Source organism: Schistocerca americana, chromosome 11 (genome assembly GCF_021461395.2).
Source record: "Schistocerca americana isolate TAMUIC-IGC-003095 chromosome 11, iqSchAmer2.1, whole genome shotgun sequence".
NCBI classification, from domain to species: Eukaryota; Metazoa; Arthropoda; class Insecta; order Orthoptera; family Acrididae; genus Schistocerca; species Schistocerca americana.
The window spans coordinates 193,534,214-193,549,346 of NC_060129.1; the positions used below are offsets into that span (position 1 = coordinate 193,534,214).

Consider the following 15,133-nt stretch of genomic DNA (forward strand, 5'->3'; position numbering starts at 1 on the left):
TCCAATCTCACCACCACCACCACTCCGTCTTCAGGCCACAAGTGGCCCATCGGGACCGTCCGACCGCCGTGTCATCCTCTGTGGAGGATGCGGATAGGAGGGGCGTGTGGTCAGCACACTGCTCTCCCGGTCGTTGCGATGGTTTCCTTTGACCGGAGCCGCTACTATTCGGTCGCGTAGCTCCTCAGTTGGCATCACGAGGCTGAGTGCACCCCGAAAAGTGGCGACAGCGGCATGGCGGCCCGGATGGTCACCCATCCAAGTGCCGACCACGCCCGACAGCCCTTAACTTCGGTGATCTCACGGGAACCGGTGTATCCACTGCGGCAAGGCCGTTGCCCTTCCCTAGAAGTTAGAACTACTTAAACCTAACTAACCTAAGGACATCACACACATCCATGTCCGAGGCAGGATTAGAACCTGCGACCGTAGCGGTCTCGCGGTTCCAGACCGAAGCGGCTAGAAGCGCTCGGCCACAGCGGCCGGCCATCTTCAGTGGCCACACAGGTACGGAGGTGGATGTAGCTCTGATAGTCGTGTATGAAGTAGGAGCTGAGTGCGGCAAACACTGGCGGATGTATCGTTTCCTGGCCAGACAGCAGTTGTTGGACAGGGAGAGACAACTCTCGCCCGGTGACACACGTAGCCTTCAGACCGCCGGCGAGCCTTTACGGCCGCGTGCTGCGATACTGCGACGCGCGGCGCTGATTTACGTCCGCTGTTAACTTGCCCAGAGCCGGAGGGCAATTGTCTCCAGATAAGGTCGCAGCCCGCAAGTGGCGAGCTAGACGTAGCTAGCGCTGACTTCGCGACGCCGGCAGAATCGCAGATGAGGCGGACCTCTTAACTTTGAAAACCACTCGCTTTCCGCGCAGTTGCGACTGGACTATTAGCTCATACCCAGAGAGGTGGCCTCAACTAAGAACGCCTGTAGGGGCTTGGAATTGCTACCACCACTCTCTCTCTCTCTCTCTCTCTCTCTCTTTCTGTCGCTTTTGCACACACACTGTAAGTAGGCTGTTTAGGTTTTTATATAGGTAACTCCACGTAGCGCTCTGTATGAAAATCACTGGCTGTGCTGTGTGCAATTTTACTGTGATGAATGATCAGGACTGTCTTTATGGACTGTGACAAAATTTTAGCTTTTGACCTGCATGGTATCAATAAGCGTGAGCATTTGATTTCTTTGTTATTGTGAAACGTTCCCTTAGAAAAATTATAAATAACTGTGCTTAAACTGACACACAATATTTTTAGCGCAACGCAATCTGACTTTCAATAATCCCTTCAAAAGAATGGCGCTGACTAACAATAACCTATACCTTTCACGAATCACTTGCCTCACAAAAATCTTCGTTACTCGAACTACTGCGACACAGAGAGCGCCAATACTGCCAGCTGAATAAAAGATTAAAACTACTGAAGGCACTAACTACTGATAGGCATTGTCAGCAAATAAAAGATTTTGATAGAGAACAAACAACGTATTTACCTTAATAGTGTTCAAAAGTCATAATATGTATATCAGTTCATGACATCCAGTCTTACAAATTTACTGTCTCTGATGGACACACGTCCAGATCGTCCGCTCTCAAAACTCCGCCATCTCTCTCCCCACATCCACCACTGCTGGCGGCTCACCTCCAACTGCGCAACGCTACGCGCTGTTCACATCCAACAGCCCAACACTACAATAGAGAATATTCCAACAATGCAAACCAGCCACAGACTGCACACAGCACAGCCAGTGATTTTCATACAGAGCGCTACGTGGTGTTACCAACATAAAAACCTAAACAGCCTACTTTTAAAACTGAATAAATCACGGAATAATGTAGATAGAGCGGTACAAGTTGACACACATGTTTGGAATGACATGGGGTTTTATTAGAACAAAAAAAAAAAAAAAAAATACAAAAGTTCAAAAATGTCCGACAGATGGCGCTTCATCTGGTCAGAATAGGAATAATTAGCATAACAAAGTAAGACAAAGCAAAGATGATGTTCTTTACAGGAAATGCTCAATATATCCACCATCATTCCTCAACAATAGCTGTAGTCGAGGAATAATGTTGTGAACAGCACTGTAAAGCATGTCCGGAGTTATGGTGAGGCATTGGCGTCGGATGTTGTCTTTCAGCATCCCTAGAGATGTCGGTCGATCACGATACACTTGCGACTTGAGGTAACCCCAAAGCCAATAATCGCACGGACTGAGGTCTGGGGACCTGGGAGGCCAAGCATGACGAAAGTGACGGCTGAGCACACGATCATCACCAAACGACGCGCGCAAGAGATCTTTCACGCGTCTAGCAATATGGGGTGGCTGTAATAAAACCGCATGTCATTCCAACCATGTGTGTCAATTTGTACCCCTCTATCTACAATATTCCGTGGTTTATTAAGTTTTCAAATTTATACTCACTTTTTGATCACCCGGTATACCACATTGATTAGTAAGTTATGCTACTGTTCCCCCATGGTACACAAAACGGATCAGATCGCTGTTGCAGAAGCAACGAAAAAAGCATGCCAAATTTAAAAGAACGCAAAATCCCTAAGCTTGGCAAATTTTTGCAGACATTGGAAGGATAGCGCGTAGTTGAATGCGAGATGCTCATAATAACTTCGATAACGAACCTCTGTCTCGGAATCTGGCAGAAACCCCAGAGAGATTCTGGTCATACGTAAGCACACCAGTGGCAAGACGCAGTCAATACCTTCACTGCGCAATAACAACGGTGAAGCCACTGATGACAGTGCCACTAAAGCAGAGTTATTAAACAGGGTTTTCCGAAACTCCTTCACCAAAGAAGACGAGGTAAATATTCCTGAATTCCAGTCAAGAACAACTGCCAAGGTGAGAAACATAGAAACAGATATCATCGGTGTAGCACAACAGCTTAAATCACTTAATAATGGCAAGGCTTCCGGTCCAGATTGTATACCAGCTAGGTTCCTCTTAGAGTATGCTGATACAATAGCTCCATATTTAGCAATTATTTACAACCGCTCCGTCACAGAAACATCCGTACCTAAAGACTGGAAAATTGCTCAAATCACACTAATACCCAAAAACGGAAGTAGGAGTAATCCGCTGGATTACAGGCCTGTATCACTAACGTTGATTTGCAGTAGGGTTTTGGAACATATACTGTGTTCGAACATTATGAAGTACGTCGAAGAAAACGAATTATTGACGCATAGTCAACACGCTTTCGGAAAATATGTTAAACACAACTACCTCTTTATACTGATGAAGTAATGGGCGCTATCGACAGGGGATGTCAAATTGATTCCATATTTTTAGATTTCCAGAAGGCTTTCGACACCGTTCCTCACAAGCGACTTCTAACCAAACAAACTGCGTGCCTATGGAGTATCGCGTCGGTTGTGCGGCTGAATTCGTGATTTCCTGTCACAAAGGCCACAGTTCGTAGTAACAGATGGAAAGCCATCGAGTAAAACAGAATTAATATCCGGCGTTCCCGAAGGAAGTGTTATAGGCCCTCTATTGTTCCTGATCTATATTAACGACATAGCAGACAATCTGAATAGCCGTCTTAGATTGTTTGCAGATGATGCTGTCATTTACGTCTTGTAATGTCATCAGATGATCAAAACGACTTGCAAAATGATTTAAATAAGATATCTGTATGGTGCGAAAAGTGGCAGTTGACCCTGAATAAGGAAAAGTGTGATGTTATTCACATGAGTACTAAAAGGAATCAGCTAAATTTCTTTTACGCCATAAGTCAAACCAATCTGAAGGCTGTAAATTCAACTAAATACTTACGGACTACAATTACAAATAACCTAAATTGGAATGATCACATAGATGAAGTTGTGGGTAGAGCAAACCAAAGACTGCGATTCATTGGCAGAACACTTAGAAGGTGCAACAGATGTACTAAAGAGACTGCTTACACCACGCTTGTCCGCCCTATTCTGGAGTACTGCTGTGCGGTGTGGGATCCGTATCAGGTGGGACTGGCGGATGACATCGAAAAAGTACAAAGAAGGGGAGCTCGTTTTGTATTATAGCCAAATAGGGGAGATAGTGCCACAGACATGATACGTGAATTGGAGGGGCAATCATGAAAACAAAGGCGTTTTTCGTTGCGACGGGATCTTATCATGAAATTTAAGTGCCCAGTTTTTTCCTCCGATTGCGAAAAAAGTCTATTGGCACACACGTACGTAGGGAGAAATGATCGTCACGATAAAATAAGAGGAAAATTTAAGTGCTCGTTGAAGGAGCTTCAGTCCGGAAACGCGCTGCTGCTACGGTCGCAGGTTCGAATCCTGCCTCGGGCATGGATGTGCGTAATGTCCTTAGGCTAGTTAGGTTTAAGTAGTTCTAAGTTCTAGGTGACTGATGACCACAGATGTTAATTCCCATAGCGCTCAGAGCCATTTCAACCATAAGTGCTCGTCTGTTCAATAGCCGAACGTGTACAGAATAGCCACCGGTTAGTACGCTGTATCACAAGTTCTCATTTTTTGCCGGGCGCCGTTCGAGAGTGGAACGGTAAAGAGACAGCTTGGAGGTGGTTCATTGAACCCCACTGCCAGGCATGTTGTTGTGAATAGCAGAGTAATCACGTAGACGTAGACGCAGATGGCGGTAATGTGTGAACACGGAAAATGCCCGACAACCTTATTTTCTTCGGTCGCTCCCGCACAGTGTTTTCGGCCTTGTGTGTCAGCTCTTTGAGACGGAAGAGAACAGTGAAGGCGGTGTGCGGTTGACGGCGGCCAAGTGTTGAAGCTCCTCCGCCGGTACTCGGAGATTAATGGACGCCTGTAACACTGTACGCACATGCGTGGGGCCACCCACGCAGCGGTGACGCATACCCGAGCTCAGAGCCACGGCCCAGCAGCCCAGCTACCAGAATCGCCCAGCCTCTCCCCCACTTTTAGAAAATCTCACTTCCTCTGCCAATACTCACTACAAAATTCACCAGAGAGGGACCTACCTACCTGTCGGGCCGAATGGTGTAAGTTCGGCGTTGCCTCAAGGGGGTTTTACATACAGCGTGGTCCACTGATAGTGACCGGGCCAAATATCTCACGAAATAAGCGTCAAACGAAAAAACTACAAAGAAAGGAACTTGTCTAGCTTGAAGGGGGAAACCAGATGGCGCTATGGTTGGCCCGCTAGATGGCGCTGCCATAGGTCAAACGAATATCAACTGCGTTTTTTTTAAAATAGGAACCCTCATTTTTCATTACATATTCGTGTAGTACGTAATGAAATATGAATGTTTTAGTTGGACCACTTTTTTCCCTTTGTGACAGATGGCGCTGTTATAGTCACGAACATGTCTCACAATTTTAGGCCAACAGTTGGTAACAGGTAGGTTTTTTAAATTACAATACAGAACGTAGGTACGTTTGAACATTTTATTTCGGTTGTTCCAATGTGATACATGTACCTTTGTGAGCTTATCATTTCTGAGAACGCATGCTGTTACAGCGTGATTACCTGTAAATACCACATTAATGCAATAAATGCTCAAAATGATGTCCGTCAACCTCAATGCATTTGGCAATACGTGTAACGACATTCCTCTCAACAGCGAGTAGATCGCCTTCCGTAATGTTCGCACATGCATTGACAATGCGCTGACGCATGTTGTCAGGCGTTGTCGGTGGATCACGATAGCAAATATCCTTCAACTTTCCCCACAGAAAGAAATTCGGGGACGTCAGATCCGGTGGACGTGCGGGCCACGGTATGGTGCTTCGACGACCAATCCACCTGTCATCAAATATGCTATTCAATATCGCTTCAACCGCACGCGAGCTATGTGCCAGACATCCATCATGTTGGAAGTACATCGCCATTCTGTCATGCAGTGAAACATCTTGCAGTAACATCGGTAGAACATTACGTAGGAAATCAGCATACATTGTACCATTTGGATTACCATCGATAAAATGGGGGCCAATTATCCTTCCTCCCATAATGCCGCACCATACATTAACCCGCCAAGGTCGCTGATGTTCCACTTGTCGCAGCCATCGTGGATTTTCCGTTGCCCAATAGTGCATATTATGCCGGTTTACGTTACCGCTGTTCGTGAATGACGCTTCGCCAATAAATAGAACGCGTGCAAAAAATCTGTCATCGTTCCGTAGTTTCTCTTGTGCCCAGTGGCAGAACTGTACACGACGTTCAAAGTCGTCGCCATGCAATTCCTGGTGCATAGAAATATCGGACGGGTGCAATCGATGTTGATGTAACATTCTCAACACCGACGTTTCTGAGATTCCCGATTCTCGCGCAATTTGTCTGCTACTGATGTGCGGATTAAGCGCGACAGCAGCTACAAGACCTACTTGGACACCATCATTTGTTGCATGTCGTGGTTGACGTTTCACACGTGGCTGAACACTTCCTGTTTCCTTAAATAACGTAACTCTCCGGCGAACGGTCCGGACACTTGGATGATGTCGTCCAGGATACCGAGCAGCATACATAACACACACCCGTTGGGCATTTTGATCACAATAGCCATACATCAACACAATATCGACCTTTTCCGCAATTGGTAAACGGTCCATTTTAACACGGGTAATGAATCACGAAGCAAATACCGTCCGCACTGGCCGAATGTTACATGATACCACGTACTTATACGTTTGTGACTTTTACAGCGCCATCTGTCACAAAGCGAAAAAAGTGGTCCATGGACGTTTTCCCTGATATCATCCTCTCTCTTATTCTTCTCTTCTCCTCGTTTTCTTTCCTTGCCGATTCTACGAACATCTCCTCACTTCTTGCATTATCAGACCACCTAAATCTCAAAATCCTTCTATCGAATCACACCTCAGGCGCTTCGATTCTGTTTTCTACAGTTTCTCGCATTCCATGTTTTCCTGCCACACAATGCCGTGCTCGAGACGTACCTTCTCAGCAATTTGTTCCTTAAATTAGGGCCTGTCTTCGATACTAATAGACTTTTTCTGTTATATTGCTAGAGAAGGCCGAAAGGCACGCGCTAAGCTCACGCAGGATGGCGTGAGGTCTGAAACAGGATACGGAATGAATGCTATAAAGAAAAGTGCGTAGCTGCTGGAATACTTAACTTTAATCCATCATTTGTATACATCGTTCTTGTTGAGACATGCTTCATACGATAACTATCACTTGCTATGGCGCCTTGCTAGGTCGTAGCCATTGACTTAGCTGAAGGCTATTCTAACTATCTGCTCTGCAAATGAGCGAGGCTTCGTCAGTGTTGCATCGCTAGCAAAGTCGGCTGTACAACTGGGGCGAGTGCTAGCAAGTCTCTCTAGACCTGCCGTGTGGCGGCGCTCGGTCTGCAATCACTGACAGTGGCGACACGCGGGTCCGACGTATACTAGAGGACCGCGGCCGATTTAAAGGCTGCCACCTAGCAAGTGTGGTGTCTGGCGGTGACACCACATTTTCTGGCCAGGAACGCACTCCCCCTTGCTTGCAAGTTGGCAGATTTGCCACAATTTGTACACTTGATGGTACTTTTACGTTAAATATATCCCCAATCTCATTTCTGCTAACTCTACATTACCCGTATAGATCAATCTTAACACGCCGATTTCTAAAGTTTTTTTTTTTCTTTCTGTTTGTTACAGGTGAGTGATTGCGTCGCAAATCTATGGAACAAGCGCGGTCGCTGGCATTGTAAGTACGGATTAACAGTTATGATTCCTTTTGAAAAGAGAATTAGACACGAATATGAAAACACATACAGAGACGTGCAGACACGGGTGTTACAATTTTTTTTTTTTGTAATTTACAAAATAATGAGTGCAACGAATATTACATAGGTGAAAGTAGAAAACAGCACTCTTTCCGAAGAACTGCGAAGTTTATTTAATTTTTTGTCAGACACTTACGTCAAGGGAAGCATTTGTTGAAAACGGAACGAGACAGGGTTGTAGCCTATCCTCGATGTTGTTCAATCTGCACATCGATCAAGCAGGAAAGGAAACCACAGGAAAATTAGGAGCAAAAGTTAAAGTACAGGGAGAAGATGCAAAAACTTAGAGGATTGCCGATGACAGAGACAGCAAAGGACTTGGAAGAGCAGTTGAAACGACTGTACAGTGTGTTGAAAGCAGGATATAACATGGACATCAGCGAAACCAAAACTAGGATAATGGGATGTAGTCGAATTAAATCAGATAATCGCGAGGGGATTAGATTGGGAAATCAGACAGTTAAAGTAGTAGATGAGTTTTGTCGTTTGGACGAGAATATAACTGGTGATGGCCGAAGTAGAGAGGACATAAAATGCAGACTGGCGATGGTAAGAAAAGCGTTTCTGAAGAAGAGAAATTTGTTAACATCGAGTATAGATTTAAGTGTCAGGAAGTCGTTTCTGAAAGTATTTGTATGGGGTATAGCTATGTATGGAAGTGTAACATTAACGATTAACATTTTAAACGAGAAGAGAAGATTTTGAAATGTGATGCTACCGAAGAATGTTGAATATTGGATGAGTAGATGACGTAACTAATGAGGAGTTGCTGAACTGAATTGGGCAGAAAAGACATTTGTGGCACAATGTGACTAGAAGAAGGGACACGTTCTGAGACATCAAGGATCACCAAGTTAGTATTGGGAGGAGGAATGTAGGGCAATAATCGTATAGGGGGGACCAAGAGACGAATACAGTAAGCCGATTCAGAAGGATGTAGGTTGCAGTAGTTATTCGGAGATGAAGAGCCCAACCATCCTAATTTTCTGGAAAAAGTAAACTTCTCCTTCTTCTATACCTTGGGTCCCTACCAATCACTTGCATCAAAATCACATTCACTCTTCCCCATCCAACCAGTATTCCACTCAGCCTTTGTCATACCCCAATACTGCTCATCCTCATACACTACATAATTATTCACCTTTTCAACTTCAGCTCCCTCGTCACACACTAATTTTCCACAATCTGTAACCCTGCAGTTACTCTCCACAGCACATCCTACAATTTCATTATAAAATCCCTCGCTTAAACCATCAAACTCCTTATCCCCATCAAATATTTTCTTGAGTACATCATAATATGCCTTATACTCAACATTTAACTGCTTTAAACTTTTCACATAAATTATATTTCCCCACTGTCAGATTTTCTGGAGTATATTTTTGCAACCATTTTGCCCTTGCTACACAATCATTTAAGTTCGGTTCAGATTCCCCCTTAGTTCTCCACTGTTCATCATTCTTAGTTTTCTGTTTAACCCCAGCAGCATGGAGAATTGCATCAAACCAGTCTTCGAACCGAAAACGTTAACGATAACAAGTGTCTCAAGCCTTTTTTCTACTTCTGTTTCTTCTTGGCAGAGAAGACTTTCATTTCCTAGCTATGGGCAGAAACTCCCCCACCCCTCTGCCTACTTCGATCTGTCGCTTCGTGTTCTCTCCCCGCTGGTAAATGGTACTAGGAATGCCCTCTGTAGAGTGATCTGCCGGTATTTGGACCGGTAGTACAACATTTGCATTTTAATGAGTTTACTGTTTAGGACGAAGAATATAATAATTCCAATCCCAAAGAAAGCAGGTGCTGAAAGATGTGAAAATTACCGAACAATCAGTTTAATAAGCCACTGCGGCAAAATACTAACGCGAATTCTTTTCAGACGAATGGAAAAACTGGTAGAAGCCGACCTCGGGGAAGGTCACTTTAGATTCTGTAGAAATACTGGAACACGTGAGTCAATACTGAGCTCACGACTTATCTTAGAAGGAAGATTAAGGAAAGGCAAACCTCCGTTTGTAGCATTTGTAGACTTAGAGAAAGCTTTCGACAATGTTAACTGGAATACTCTCTTTCAAATTCTAAAGGTGGCAGGGGTAAAATACAGGCAGCCAAAGGCTATTTACAATTTGTACAGAAACCAGAAGGCAGTTATAAGAGTCGAGGGGCATGAAAGGGAAGCAGTGGTTGGGAAAGGAGTGAGACAGGGTTGTAGCCTCTCCCCGATGTTATTCAATCTGTATATTGAGCAAGCAGAGAAGGAAACAAAATAAACATTCGGAGTAGGTATTAAAATTCATGGAGAAGAAATAAAAACTTTAGGTTCGCCGATGACATTGTAATTCTGTCAGAGACAGCAAAGGACTTGGAAGAGCAGTTGAACGGAATGGATAGCGTCTTGAAAGGAGGATATAAGATGAACATCAACAAAAGCAAAACGAATATAATGGAATGTAGTCGAATTAAGTCGGGTGATGCTGAGGGGATTAGATTAGGAAATGAAACACTTAAAGTAGTAAATGAGTTTTGCTATTTGGGGAGCAAAATAACTGATGATGGTCGAAGTAGAGAGGATATAAAATGTAGACTGGCAATTGCAAGGAAAGCGTTTCTGAAGAAGAGAAATTTGTTAACATCGAATATAGATTTAAGTGTCAGGAAGTCGTTTCTGAAAGTATTTGCATGGAGTGTAGCCATGTATGGGAGTGAAACATGGACGATAACTAGTTTGGACAACAAGATAATAGAAGCTTTCGAAATGTGGTGCTACAGAAGAATGCTGAATATTAGATGGGTAGATTACACAAGTAATGAGGGGGTATTGAATTGAATTGGGGAGAAGAGGAGTTTGTGGCACAACTTGACAAGAAGAAGGGATGGGTTGGTAGGACATGTTCTGAGGCATCAAGGGATCACAAATCTAGCATTGGAGGGCAGCGTGGAGGGTAAAAATCGTAGAGGGAGACCAAGAGATGAATACACTAAGCAGATTCAGAAGGATGTAGGTTGCAGTAGGTACTGGGAGATGAAGAAGCTTGCACAGGATAGTGTAGCATGGAGAGCTGCATCAAACCAGTCTCAGGACTGAAGACCACAACAACAACAACAACTGTTTAGGAAACCATGCAATGAAATCACCTCCCACGCTTACGTAACACCGCCGTTTATTCTCCACTCAGCCTGTTGCCCTCCGGCGAACGGTAATTGCGAAACAGGGCGTAAGATGCCTCCGAGGTGAGGTGTTAGTCAGCGATTCATTTCGAAGCGGCTGTGACACGCAAGCAAGAACTTTATTAGAATGAGTTTGCAAAGAGGAAGTCGCCACGAAAGGTAATGTACCTTCTAGGCAGAGCGGCGAGGCGGTTATGTATTCAGTGGCAGACATTGCTCACAGAACACTCATTATTGGCAGTGACGTCAGCTTAAAAAAATGACTCTCATTACCCAGAAGCAGTCAGACAAGAAAAGACACACGACCTAGAGACCTGCAGGCGAAACATCGACCGTTATAATCGCCGTTCAGACGAAGCAATCGCAGATCCCGCCCAATTTCACTTTATTTACCGGTTTCGTCGTCAGATGCGAGCTTCATAAACATATCAAAAAAAGCTTTGTATCACCCCGGTCCCCAGAACTTCTGAAGACAGACGTTGGCTGTGGATATTGTGTCACAGACACAGTTACTGTGATTGTTCAGAGATGTCACTAAACTCGCCCAAAGATGTAAACAACCATGCATGAGCAGCGCCTATCAGACGGAGGGGGTCCGACAGCCGATCAGTTCCAGTCATTCCACCAGGAAGGAGGTACACGGCTCGTGTTGTCTGGAGTTCAACCACGCCTAGGCGGTCAATACAGCGGTTCGATCGCGTGCGCATTGTTACTTTGTGCCAGGAAGGGCTCTCAACAAGGGAAGTGTCCAGGCGTCTCGGAGCGAACCAGAGCGATGTTGTTCGGACACGGAGGAGACACAGAGAGACAGGAACTGTCGATGACATGCCTCGCTCAGGCCGCCCGAGGGCTACTACTGCAGTGGATGACCGCTGCCTACGGATTATGGTTCGGAGGAACCCTGACAGCAACGCCACCATGTTGAATAACGCTTTTCGTGCAGCCACAGGACGTCGTGTTTCGACTCAAACTGTGCGCAATAGGCTGCACGATGCGCAACTTCACTCCCGACGTCCATGGCGAGGTCCATGTCTGCAACCACGACACCGTGCAGCGCGGTACAGATGGGACCAACAACGTGCCGAATGGACCGCTCAGATCCGGCATTACGTTCTCTTCACCGATTAGTGTCGCATATGCCTTCAACCAGACAATCGTCAGAGATGTGTTTGGAGGCAACCCGGTCAGGCTGAACGCCTTAGACACACTGTCCAGCGAGTGCAGCAAGGTGGGGGTTCCCTGCTCTTTTGGGGTGGCATTCTGTCGGGCCGACGTACGCCGCTGGTGGTCATGGAACGCGCCGTAATGGCTGTACACTATGTGAATGCCATCCTCTGACCGATAGTGCAACCATATCATCGGCAGCATATTGGCGAGGCACTCGTCTTCGTGGACGACAATTCGCGCCTCTATTGTCCACATCTTGTGAATGACTTCCTTCAGGATAACGACGTCGCTCGACTAGAGTGGCCAGCATGTTCTCCAGACATGAACCCTATCGGACATGCCTGGGGCAGACTGAAAAGGGCTGTTTATGGACGACATGACGCACCAACCACTCTGAGGGATCTACGCCGAATCGCCGTTGAGGAGTGGGACAGTCTGGACCAACAGTGCCTTGATGAACTTGTGGATAGTATGCCACGACGAATACAGGCATGCATCAATGCAAGAGGACGTGCTGCTGGGTATTAGAGGTACCGGTGTGTACAGCAATCTGGACCACCACCTCTGAAGGTCTCGCTGTATGGTGGTACAACATGCAATGTGTGGTTTTCATGAGTAATAAAAAGCGCGGAAATGTTTATGTTGTCATGGACTGTGCGGCTGGTCCCGGCAGAGGTTCGAGTCCTCCCTCGGGCATGGATGGGTGCGTGTTTGTCCTTAGGATAATTTAGGTTACGTAGTGTGTAAGCTTAGGGACTGATGACCTTAGCAGTTAATTCGCATTGTGTTGATCTGTATTCCAATTTTCTGTACAGGTTCAGAACCGAGGTGATGCAAAACTTTATTTGATTTGTGTAGGATTAAATTTTATCTGTATTTTGCAGCTTCACTGTATTCAGTACACTGGAAGTACGAATTAAAAATCGCCTTCAGTCACAAATTTTCGTCTTTTATTAAATAAATGATGCATTTCGAACCCTGTGTGTCCATCATCGGGTGTAACTTGTCTCAACACGTGATTTATTTTCGCTCCTGAGTGAGGTGAAATGCACTGTCCTGTCATGAAAATGTTTGATGTTAGGTTACGAATTTCGTAAGTCAAATGCGGAAAATGAGTGGGAAATAGTGGAAAAAGTTAACTGCGAGAACTTACCACGTAATCCAAGAGAAGCGTTTCTTTAACTTTTTAACACCATGGCGTTTTACTAAAGAAATTCATAACCTGAGATCAAACCTTTTCGTGACAGGAATACGCATTACACATCATTCAGGAGCGAAAATAAAGCATGTATCAAGACAAGTTACACCTGATGATGGACTCACAGGGTCCGAAACGCATCGTGTATATAATACAACACGAAAGGATTTGTGGTTTGGTTTGCCGGCCGAAGTGGCCGTGCGGTTAAAGGCGCTGCAGTCTGGAACCGCAAGACCGCTACGGTCGCAGGTTCGAATCCTGCCTCGGGCATGGTTGTGTGTGATGTCCTTAGGTTAGTTAGGTTTAAGTAGTTCGAAGTTCTAGGGGACCGATGACCTCAGATGTTGAGTCCCTTAGTACTTAGAGACATTTTTGTAAAATAAGAATCCTAAAAATTACTACTGGATGTGCGACGGAAGATAGGCCTAGGAATGAAAATAACAAACGGAAATCAGAAGTAAGGGTGCAAAAATGCAGCTATGGATGGGCGCAATGCAGTGAAACGTGTCAGAGGCATATGCTATGCGTCAAGAGGGAGGATTGGTTGGTTTTGGGGAAGGAGACCAGACAGCGTGGTCATCGGTCTCATCGGATTAGGGAAGGATGGGGAAGGAAGTCGGCCGTGCCCTTTCAGAGGAACCATCCCGGCATTTGCCTGGAACGATTTAGGGAAATCACGGAAAACCTGCGGTAGCGTTCTCGCTTTCCACGCCCGGGTTCCCGGGTTCGATTCCCGGCGGGGTCAGGGATTTTTCTCTGCCTCGTGATGGCTGGGTGTTGTGTGCTGTCCTTAGGTTAGTTAGGTTTAAGTAGTTCTAAGTTCTAGGGGACTGATGACCACAGCAGTTGAGTCCCATAGTGCTCAGAGCCATTTGAACCATTTTTTGAACGGAAAACCTGAACCAGGATGGCCGGACGCGGGATTGAACCGTCGTCCTCCCGAATGCGAGTCCAGTGTCTAACCACTGCGCCACCTCGCTCGGTAAAGGATTTGTGGCTGATGGCGTTTTTGAAGTCATACTTCCAGTGCATCATCATATTGTCAATGCACTTCCATAACCTTTACCTGCAGCTGCCACTATTTTGCTAAGGGAATGGTATATGACTCCCTTGAAAACCATACAGGACCTGCATCTATCCATTCAGAGATGACTGGAAGCTATTTTGAATTTCAGCGGGTTTTCTAAACCGTACTAGGCATGGTAATGAGGTGTGTTATTATAGTGTTTTCATATTTTTGCCTGCCGTCTGTGTATTTTCAACCACTGATCCACGACATGCTTCTCGACACTTTTTCCGAGTCGTCCTGTTGGAAACGTGTGACGGGGTTTGTAGAATCTCTCGGGGTAATAACGCGGGTAACTTGCGTAAGACTTAATAGAACCTGGTGAAGTGTTTAAGATGCTGACGCTAATGCCGGGTGCAGTCGGGTAATCAGCAATTTTGCGTGTGTGTGTGTGTGTGTGTGTGTGTGTGTGTGTGTGTGTGAGATAAAAACTTGCTGCTCGTCAAGGTGGCAGGTCTGCTTGGACGTTCAGATTTTTTTCCCACTCTCCGTTCCCGGTACTTCAGCGCTACAACCCGTGCGCTGTGAGGCAGTTACCGACACACTTGCCGTGTTTGTATGACAACTGTAAGCGATAGAAAGATTTGGCGAGAGAGGTTTACGACACTGACAATGTCGAGTGTTTATGGAAAAAGTTGAAGCCAATCCTAAAATGCGTTGTAGACAGGTACGTGCCGAGTAAAACTGTGAGGGACGGGAAAAACCCACCGTGGTACAACAACAAAGTTAGGAAACTACTGTGAAAGCAAAGAGAGTTTCACTGCAAGTTTAAACGCAGCCAAAACC

At 45.5% G+C, this 15,133-nt stretch overlaps 1 pseudogene; it reads right to left on the minus strand.

Moving 5' to 3' along the window:
* Positions 1 to 221: 221 nt before the first annotated feature.
* On the minus strand, positions 222 to 340 carry LOC124554353 (annotated as a pseudogene).
* Positions 341 to 15,133: the final 14,793 nt, after the last annotated feature.